The sequence below is a fragment of the Adiantum capillus-veneris genome, chromosome 15, assembly GCF_014529385.1.
Source record: "Adiantum capillus-veneris isolate H3 chromosome 15, ASM1452938v2, whole genome shotgun sequence".
Taxonomy (NCBI): Eukaryota; Viridiplantae; Streptophyta; class Polypodiopsida; order Polypodiales; family Pteridaceae; genus Adiantum; species Adiantum capillus-veneris.
Window position 1 is genome coordinate 61502206 of NC_140945.1, and position 11537 is coordinate 61513742.

The window sequence follows — 11537 nt, forward strand, 5'->3', positions numbered from 1 at the left end:
TTCTTCTATTTCATCATTGGAATAGAGCTTCATAAGCTCTAATGTACAAATGAGTGGTGAGGAAGGTGTATCTTTTCTCTCTAATAGCAATGTGTACATACCATTGGATTCAAACATAAGATTGTTATACTCATAGCTATGATGTAATCGTGAACCTAACCATGCAACCACTCTTGACTTAACACCACATTTACTCTATCCATGTTCATCAATTGAAAGTCTAAGATTGAATGGATTGCACTCAACATAATGGCCATTCAGTGGGAACTAGGTGTCTGAGGCAAATTTGAGATGTTTCACTAACTTATATTTACTCAAATTGTGAGAGGCTCCATCATAGGATTCTCACCTTATGACCTTGAATGTAGCCATGCATTCTTACAAGCTCGTGTGGCCAAATGTCGATTCCCACATAGATGTAGTGATACATCACTCATGAATCGCTTCGATATGTGTCGCCTCCACATTGGCATGACAATAAGAGGCTTCCAAAGAAATCAATTACACCATGTGGATCACTTTGTCTTTACCCTAGGCAACAAATTTTCCCTTGGGACAATCCTTTTTACCATGACCACTTCCCATGCAAGTGAAACATAACTTGCCTTTCTTTGCTTTCTCAAATTCCTAAATTGAAAGATGGCCTCTAAGCCCCTTCTGTCTCTTGGACACATCAGATGAAGGAGCAATAAATTTTGTTTTATTATGTGCTTGATTATACTATGAGATGCACATGGATGCAAACTATCAAGAATATGTGTATTATGCAACAATTTATTATCAAGAGCATCATGAATATGTGCTTGCACTAAAGATTTCTCAAGCGTTTTGGGGTCTTGAGTTTTAACATACTTCTCAAGCTCAGGAGTTAATCCACAGATAAACCCTCTAGTTTAAGGATGACATCTCTATAATGAGACATATATTCAAGCAGTGTCTTATACTACCACATAGAATACTTATCCCATGCTATCCACCTTCTATCCTTCTCATGAATACCATCCCATTTACTAAGGAAGATATCAATTATATTTTTGTTGTGTTATTTCTCCTCTCCCAAAAGACTGGTGGTTTTGTGTTTTTCAACAATTCATCCTCTTTCTGAATAATAGTTTGCAATGGATCTAGATTGGATCCTTGCTCTGGTGCACCGTAAATAAAATTTTCAAGCTTTGAGTCACAAAAATTCTTAGTCGGATCACTTGCAGTTCCATTGGCTTAATGATTCATGAATTGCACTATTAGATTAGAAATTTAGTGACAGTCTCATTCAAAAACACAAAATTTACCTCTAACACAGTTATGTATGATTGGAGCGCTCGAAATCCTTAAATTTTATGAAGCGGTTCTATTTGGTCGTCCATGCAAGTTGTCATGTAGTTCGTAGAAGCATTGGATAGGTGGACTTTAAACCTACATATGAGAGACACTGCTACCAAATTTTTGTGGTTAGGTAGTAGCATACCATACAAATTTAATTTGATTACTCACCAACTGAAGCTAAGGTTTCCAACCAATCTTTCCATCTTTAAGTTTCTACATACCACTTTGTATCACTAGCCACCTTTGATAGGCATAAGCTGTGCTACGAGATGGTACCTATTTATTCTTTTACCTAACTATTCTCCATGAGAGTATCTTGATTTGGGGAAATGGTAGGTAGATGCTCGAAATCAAAAGTATGATGCGTTTTTATTTTTGAATCCATGGCGTAGTGCTATTGTTAATGAAAAAAATAGTACCTCCTCGTAACAAATAAGACTTATGAATAGCTGGAGAATCATTGGTGCAAATAGCCGGCTTCAATTTTTGAAAGCTTGGAATCCTTGATACATCGATGCTTGCACTTATAAGTTGAGGGTTTTGAAGTTGTGCCAAACTTTCAAATGGCTCGACACAAAGATTAAAAAAAAGCTGTGGAATGAAAGTGGCTATAATTTCTATTACAAATTACATTATTGAGGTCAATTCCATTGCTGAGCTACCTTGCTGACTACATAGGTGAAGCCTAAAGATCTGTAATGCCTCGAACGTGCTTTGAGAGATTTTTGAAGTACAAATCTAAAAGCCTTGAGAGCTTGTCAAAACCAAAAATTCGTGCCAAATTTTTGAGGGTTGATTGATTTGGCCAAAACTTGTACGCCTTAATGATGAATTGCAAGTTGGTTTGGATATCGGGGTGTTAGAAATAGCCTCCCAATATTTTTGTTGGAACCGGCGTTTAGTTTGATGAGATCCTTGAGAGAAGGGAAGGGGGTGTTAAGTATGGAGCCTGATTTACCCTTGTAATTTTCTGTGGTAAAAGCGCACATTTGTAAGGCCCCCATTATGAGGAGAAGCCATCGTGTGTGAAGGAAAATCACTCACCGGAAACCAAAATTTTCACGGACAAGAATCAGGGGCAACTTTAAAGGCCTCGGGGACGGAGGCCCCCGAGACTTTTTTTCGCCGGAATATTATGGCCGGAGGGCAGCCGGAAAGTAGTCGGAAAACAACCGGTCGGTTGGCCGGTAGTCAATGGCCGATGGCCGATGGTCGGAAGTCAATGGCCGGTGGCCGGTGGTCGAAAGTCAATGGCCGGTGGCCGGTGGCCGAATTCAAAAGCGGACTTGTCTTCTCAAGGGCGGCCACACATGGGCGGATTGGAGGGTCCGATTTGGACTTATTCGCACAAGGGAGGCTATACATGGCTGTCTCTCATAAGAGAGGGCAGCCCTTTTGGCCTATAAAAGGAGGCCATTTCTACACACATTTGATATAGTGTGAAGTTGATGCAACAAGGTGAGTGTGAGGTGGTGAGAGTGAAGCAAGGCGGGAGCTCCATTAAGGGTATAATCCCTTTGTAAACTACTTCTTGTTTTGAAGTACTAAAGCCATTGAGTGGCTGCTTTCCCGTGGACGTAGCCCACATTGGGTGAACCACGTATATCGTGTGTACTCTCTCTCTCTCTCTACTCTATAATCTCGTGTATATAAATCTGTCTCTCTCCATTAAGTAATCTACTCAATTATCTATTTAGCTACGTCTTATTTCCTAACAGGGGGGGGGGGGGGGGGGGGGGGGGGGGGCACCCTTGACCACCCAAAGGCCAAAAAACATTAATCTTTGGTAGCCTTAGTGTCAACTCAATGCCAAGCTTGAGCTATGGCAAGTAGAGAAGCGCCGATGAAGAAGAGAAGCCATCTGCAAATCCTCCAAAAACAAGAATTGCCCCCTCCTTGGCATGAATCCATAGAGAGAAACCTCAAGCTATTTGGTGCAAGTGCCACCGCAAGGGAATATGTGCACTAGGGTTGGTACCATGCTAACACACAATCAATTCCTTGTTCCCAACATTTCATGCCATAGATCCTACTTTGCATAAGCCAAAAACTACTTCATATGCTTTGGAATGCATAAGTATTAGATTGCTTTCATTCAATGTATACTAAACCAACCCGATAGCCAATATCGCCTCATTGCATCATTTTCCATTTCATAATATTCCTCCTTGTACACATTGAGGGTGATCTATGATACATGTTTATGGCACAATCCAATGCTCACACGGTCTTGCTGTGATTATTATCTATGTTCCAATTCTCAAGTTATCTTTAGCCAAGAAAGCTTAACATATGTGATGCTAGGGCTTGAGAGAGTGGATGCGTAAATATTACATGTGTAGGATTGTAGAAGATTTAAAACCATGAAACACCAACCTTGTGGGTATTTTATGCAAACTGACATATAATTGGTTGCATATGAAACAATGATGGTACATATATACCTCAACATGGAGTACTCAAAGAAGAGATATTTCTATCTACATCCAACTGGCAAAGAGAGAAAGCTTAAAGATTGTTGGGATTAAAGCCCAAGTGGCCTCTTATGCGGATATGGCCGGCCGCCCGCCTAACTCACTTACCTCTAACTCTTTGTATATACTAACTTATACTTTGTGAATACTAAGGTAATTGGGAGATAACCCTTCTAACAGTTCTCTGCGTACTGTACTGTGTAAGCTCACTGTGTGTGTGTGTGTGTGTGAGTGAGAGAGTCGACCCACGCTCCGCTCCGCGACTTCAATTGGTATCAGAGCCTTGGTTCAGTGCGGATTTGCGCAATCGCGCGCGCGCGCACTTTTCCGGCAGATTCTGGATCCGGAGTTCGAAAATTCACACTCGGTGTTCCGAGAGCATTTCCATCAGGCGACCTGGAGTTTTACCCCCCTTTCGAAGCCGTTTATGCCCTCAGAATTTCGTTCTGAGCACTACAGCAGAAGATAGATTTCAGCCGCAAAGAAATCCGTCTTGTGTAGATTGGCAAGCAGGAGGTGGTCGACATCAATATCGACATCGACATACATCACTTATTCGTCTTCAGAGCATCATCTATAGACTAGGTACACATATATATCATCAGATATATATATTGCAGTCTGCATTGCTACTTCTTGTGCTTGCCAGGTTCCAGGGGAGGTGTGGCCATACGACGGCTTGACACCACTGGCATGTATTGCAGATTGATGTACTGTGATTGTGGGTCTGCTAGTTGTGAGTCACGCTAGCAGACAGACCGCCGCAGCGGTCATAGGACAGTGATTGGTCTATTATAGGATGTATGCTAGTTCTGGGCAGTTTGCTGAGCCATCTGAGAGGGTCGTGTGTGAGGTTTTTTGAAGCCAAGCACTGGGGGCTGGGTTACCCAGTGTGAGGTGGATTAGGTTGCTGGAGTTCCCCTCTACACGCATCCTCTTCGGCGACTTTTATCCCTTAGGATGTATGACTTTGTGTAGACACTGGATTGCATCTTATGCGTCAGGCCGTTGAGGCATTGTTCAGGGTTCAGTCTTGAGACAGATACAGGTTCTGTCATCGCCCAGAGAGGAGACAGTGTATGCTTACAGGACAGCATATTACAGGGATTTTTTAGATTTGTCATTGGTCAGCTATTTATGATTGTTTTTTGAGCTATCTTTTGGTTCCCAGAGCTCAGTTTACAGGGGAGACTCTGTCAAAAATTTTCAAAATACTGACAGTTCCTGAGGAGAGGTGTTCAGCTTGTTGATTACAGCTTGTTTACTGTGTACAGAGGCCAGTTTACAGGGGAAACTCTGCCGGATTTTTCTCAGGAGTAAACAGTTTGGCAGATATGGCATCTTCTCAAAGTGAGACTCTTTACAACATAAAGAAGCTGGATGGCACAAACTTTCCATTCTGGAAGAAGCAGATTTGGCAAGTTTTGGTGCAGAAAAAACAAGTGAAGCCACTGAAGCTCAAAGGGGAGAGACCAGAAGGTATGGCTGAAGATGAGTGGGAAGAGCTTGACGAGTTAGCTTGTTCCACAATCATGCTGACACTGGCAGAAAATGTTTACTTCAACGTAGCAGAAGAGACTACAGCGTATGGCGTATGGCAAAAGCTATGTGGAATATACGAGAAACAAAGTGCTGCTTCTCAAATTTACTGGCTCAAGAAATTGGTGGATTTGAAGATGAAGGAAGGGACAGCCATGTCAAATCATCTGAATGAATTTCACACAATTTTCAGCCAGTTAACAGCACAGGAGATAGTCTTTCCAGAATCAGTGAAGGCTATGTTTCTCTTAATCACTTTGCCAGACAGTTGGGATACTTTTCGTACAGCGTTAAGTAATTCTGTCGCGCCAGAAGGTCTTACAAGTGCCAATGTAGAAGGCAGCTTGCTCACAGAGGAAGTGAACAGGAAGAACATTGACAAAGGCAAAGGCAATAGCGCTTTGGTCGTTCGAGTGAGACAACAGTTTAAAGAAAAGAAGGGTAAGAAGGCACAAAACCGAAGTAAGTCTCGTGATTCGAAGTCAAAGGATGACATAGAATGCTACCATTGTGGCAAGAAGGGTCACATGAAGCGAGACTGTACGAAGTGGAAACAAGAAAAAGGCAAAACAAAGAGTTCTGAGCAAGATGAAAAGAAGAGTTCAGTGAAGATTGAAGAGGTGAATGTCACAGGATCTGGTTCAGACAGTGATTCTGGTATAGCAGCTGGTGACATCTTCCTTACAAGCAATCTTGATTCTGTTTTCTTGACTGCAGAGGATGGACATGCTATGAGTGATTGGATTATCGACTCAGGGGCATCTTTACATGTTTCTCCGCACAAAGAGTGGTTTACATCATATGTGGCTACTAAAGATTATGTCAGACTTGGCAATGAGCAGGTTTGTGACATACTTGGAGTGGGAGATGTGCAGTTGAAGTTTCAGAATGGCTCTTCTTTATGGCTCAAGAATGTCAGACATGTTCCAGCAATCCGAAAGAGCTTGATTAGTACAGGGAAGTTGGATGATGCGGGTTATGTGACAGTTTTTGGGAACAGCGCTTGGAAGATCTCCAAAGGTTCGATGACTGTAGCACATGGCAGCAAGTCAGGAACTCTGTACACTTTACATGTTTCAGAGGTTAAAAACCATGTAATTAATGTGATTGAGCAGCCAAGTGTGTCACTGTGGCATCGTAGGTTGGGACATATGTCAAAAAGAGGAATGGAAATACTTTCTCATTATGGTTATTTGCCTGGATTTTCATTTCAAGATTTCGAGTTTTGTGAGCATTGTGTTTATGGTAAGCAAACACAGGAACCGCACAGATCAAAGAGGAATCGTAGGGACGAACGGTTAGCTCTTGTACACAGTGATCTATGCGGACCAATGCCTAGTTTGTCACTAGGGGGAGCAGCGTACTTTTGTACATTCATAGATGACTATTCTCGCAAAGTATGGGTTTACTTCTTGAAGCACAAGGATGAGGTGCTCAAGGTCTTTAAGACATTCTTGCAGCTGGTGGAGAATCAGAGTGGTCAGAAGCTGAAGTGCTTGAGAACTGACAATGGTGGAGAGTACGTTTCCAAAGCTTTTCAAGACTTTTGTGAAACAAAAGGGATTAAGCGGGAACTTACTGCACCATATAATCCTTCACAAAATGGGGTTGCAGAACGTATGAATAGGACCATACAAGAGAAGGTCAGAAGCATGTTGTCAAATGCTGAGTTGCCTGATGGATTTTGGGCGGAAGCAGTGGCTACAGCAGTCCATTTGATCAACAGGTCTCCTAGTAGGGTTCTGGATAAGAGTGCAGTGGCCGAGATGCTATGGACAGGCAAGGCACCTTTGTATAAGCATCTCAGAGTCTTTGGTTGTGAAGCTTATAGCCATATTCCTAAGGAGTTCAGAAATAAGTTAGAACCAAAGAGCAAGAAGTGTATATTTCTTAGCTACGGAGAATCAGGCGAGATGGGTTACCGGCTTTGGGATCCTGAGTCCAGAAAGCTTATTCGTAGCAATGATGTGCATTTCAATGAAGCCAAGTTTCACGCTAAGCCAGAGAAGACAGAGGAGATCAGAAGAGTTGTCTTCAAGGAAGATGGACCTAGTGCTAGCACATCAAGACAGCATGGTCAGGCTCAGGAACAACCTATAGTGGCTAGAGAGGCAGAATCAATTGTGGTGAGACGTTCTGAGCGTGTCTCCAAACCACCTGATCGTTATGTGCCATCTCTAAATTATGTCATGCTCACAGATTGCGGAGAACCATCTTGTTACAAGGAAGCATTACAAGTGGTTGACTCGAAAAAATGGCAGTTGGCCATGCAGTCAGAGATGACAGCTCTGCATAAAAACCAGACATGGAAGTTGGTTAAATTACCACAGGGCAAAAAGGCTCTACCTTGTAAATGGGTTTACAGGTATAAGATCACCGCTCATGATAGTCAGCCAAAGTACAAAGCAAGGCTTGTTGCCAAGGGCTTTAAGCAAGAACAAGGCATTGACTTTGATGAAGTCTTCTCTCCAGTGGTCAAGATGACTACATTGAGATGCTTTCTTGCATTGGTTGCTATATTGGATTTGGTGTTGCACCAAATGGATGTCAAGACAGCGTTCTTGCATGGTGATTTAGATGTGGAAATTTACATGCAGCAGCCAGAAGGGTTTGTTGAGAAAGGCATGGAACATTTGGTATGCCAGTTGTTAAAGAGTCTTTATGGCTTAAAACAATCACCGAGGGCATGGTACCATAAGTTCCACCAGTTTATGCTTTCTCAAGGCTACAAACGTAGTGAGTTCGATCACTGTCTATATACAAAGAAGGCTAAGGATGGCAGTTGGCTGATCCTTATTTTGTATGTGGATGACATGTTGATTGCTGGCAAACACTTGGAAGAAATTTCAGCTTTGAAGTCAAAGATGGCAAAATCGTTTGACATGAAAGACATGGGTGAGGCAAGTCATATACTTGGTATGCGCATTGAGAGAGACAGATCAAAGAAGTTGATTTGGTTATCTCAAACAGAGTATATTGACAAGGTTTTGCAACGTTTCAATATGGAGAAGGGAAAGGCATTGAGTGTTCCATTGCCACCATATGTGAAACTTAGCAAACAAGATTGTCCTGTGTCTGAGGAAGAAAAGGTTGAAATGGATAAGATTCCATATGCGTCTGCAGTGGGTAGTTTGATGTATGCAATGATTGCTACACGTCCGGATATTGCATTTGCAGTGGGAGTGGTTAGCAGATATATGTCAAATCCCGGCAAGAAACATTGGGAGGCAGTGAAAGGTATCATGAGATACTTAAAACATACAAAGAGTATGCGCATATGCTATGGTAGTCAGGGTTTGAGTGTCAGAGGATACACTGACTCAGATTATGCAGGAGACTTGGATAAGAGGAGATCTACATCAGGCTATGTCTTTACATTGGCTGGAGGTGCCATATCATGGCGATCTCGATTACAAGATTGTGTTACGCAGTCTACTACAGAAGCTGAGTATGTTGCAGCAAATGAGGCATGCAAAGAAGCTATTTGGCTTGGTAGATTGGTTGCAGACTTGGGAATCAAAGTAGATATGCCAGAGTTATATTGTGATAGTCAAAGTGCTATACAATTGGCAAAGAATCCAGTGTTCCATTCGAAGACTAAGCATATTGATGTCAAATATCACTTCATTAGGGAAGTACTTGAAGACGAGCAGATACAACTGCTGAAGATCCACACCAAGGACAATCCTGCTGATCTACTCACAAAGTGACTTCCAGGAGAGGGCGTTGTGCATTGTCGTGAGTTATTGGGCATTGGATAGATGGCAGCCATGGAAATCTTTGTACATTTATGTTCATAGATTTACAGTTACTTAAAGTGCCACATTGGACTTTAAGTGGGAGGTTGTTGGGATTAAAGCCCAAGTGGCCTCTTATGCGGATATGGCCGGCCGCCCGCCTAACTCACTTACCTCTAATTCTTTGTATATACTAACTTATACTTTGTGAATACTAAGGTAATTGGGAGATAACCCTTCTAACAGTTCTCTGCGTACTGTACTGTGTAAGCTCACTGTGTGTGTGTGTGTGTGTGTGTGAGTGAGAGAGTCGACCCACGCTCCGCTCCGCGACTTCAAAGATCTCCTGCTTTTGAGTGGCTAACTTTTCAAGCCCACCACATACATCCTTAATTCTTAAAAAAGATCCATATATAAGAGTGGACCATAAAATGGAATCTTTCCAACATTTGGTTGCTCATATAATTGCCTACAATGTGTGTAGATATCCATAAGACTCAAGTCACCAAAACCCTCAACCCACTTGTCCTTCAAGTTTCTCCAAAATCTTCCATATGCACTTGATTTTTTTTTTTGCTTGACTTCCCATGTTCTTCTCTTCTTTTGAATCAATGCCTTGTATGTTTGCAAATGACTTTGATAATTATCTTTGTCCATAGTTGCATCTAGCTTTATCAAGGACTTTCAAGCATCTTGAAACTCTTCATCAAATCACCTTTTGCGTGATCTACTTTTGTTGATTCCATGGACATGCTTTACGACAAAGCATTCTTCGACACAATAAAAAATAACTTCTTTGAAAGCTTCCCATTTAGTTTTCAACTGTGCGTCATATTGAAGCTTTTTCATCTATGACCATTTCAATATACATTGGCCAATGCCTATTTAAAATCCATAGAAAGAGATAACTCTTCTTCTCTTTGGTTGAGATTTTCATGTATAGTTGTTTCTTCACATGTAAAGTCAAAACATAAGGTATGATGGTCTAATTCCAGGGCCCATTGGCCAAGTGTAAAAATATTTATGCGATACATGATGGATTTGAAGAGTAGCATATGGTCAATCACACTATCCCCATACATAGCATTGTCAACTCTTGGTTCATTTTGACAATACCTAATTTCATGTGAAATTTTATAAAGTTAGCAAACACTATAAAATTTTCTCATTATATTTCTCTACATCTAGAGGCATCTTCAAATATGCAAGAAAAACCAAATTTTCTCATAGGTGCTCTCTCTCTCTCTCTCTCTCACTCTCTCTCTCTCTCTCTCTCTCTCTCTCTCTCTCTCTCTCACACACACACACACACACACACACACACACACATGCGCGCGCGTGCACACAGACACACACACACACAGACACACACACAAGCATTGAAAGTCACTAGTAATCAGTTGTGCACTCTCACTTGATATGTTGTTTTTGATCCCATAAGTTGTATTTGACCTTTAAAAACGATAAAGGAATCTCTCTCTCTCTCTCTCTCTCTCTTACTCACTCACTCACACACACACACACACACACACACACACACATTCACAAATATTTTCCATATAGCATATTTTTTATATTGGTCATACATGAGGAAATCAATAAAGTAAAATGCATCTTTTATGCATAACAATTTTATAGATTATAGTAAAACACCTTAAGGTGCTAAAGTCAATGTGTACAAGGTAGCCATAAATCATTCCAATAAATGTAAGCATGGCCATGATAGAAACTAATTGTATCCATGGGCAAAGGGAAGGACCTAGACGATTGCTAATGGGGCCATTAGCGCCACTCTATCGATACAAGATGACCTATTGTGGGGTAGTGGGTTGCTACTTTGGGAAGTCTGGTTGTTGTCTTATGTAATCTGATGACCCTCAAGGCTCCACACGAGCTTGACGTATCGTTGTACATTATTTTAATGAATACGATAAACTCACTATTGTGAGTTTGAAAAAAAAGGGATATTTTTATATCAACTTAAGTGTTTGTTTAGGGCTATGTCCCCTTACAATTGTCAAATGTTGCTTTCAATTGAGTACCAAATTGAGTATGATACAAGAAAAATAGAGACACATACATTACATAGCGGGAACTATTGGACGATTTTAACTCACAATTAACTAGATAGAAGTGCATGATTGTCAACCATCCATTATCACATGGACAAGGAATCAATATTGGGGGAATTCAAATTAGCTAGAATTTAATTATGCAAAGTGGTGGTTTTCTCTCTCTCTCTCTGTCTCTCTCTCTCTCTCTCACACACACACACACACACACACACACACACACACACACACACACAAAATATAGTGTGCATATATCAATCTTTGTCAAAACACACACGGACACACTTATGCATACATAATATACCACTAACATATACAAATAATAAATAAAATGCCACATAATTTGAGGACAGGACACCACAATTTTATTAATCAGCTAACTTGACAACATG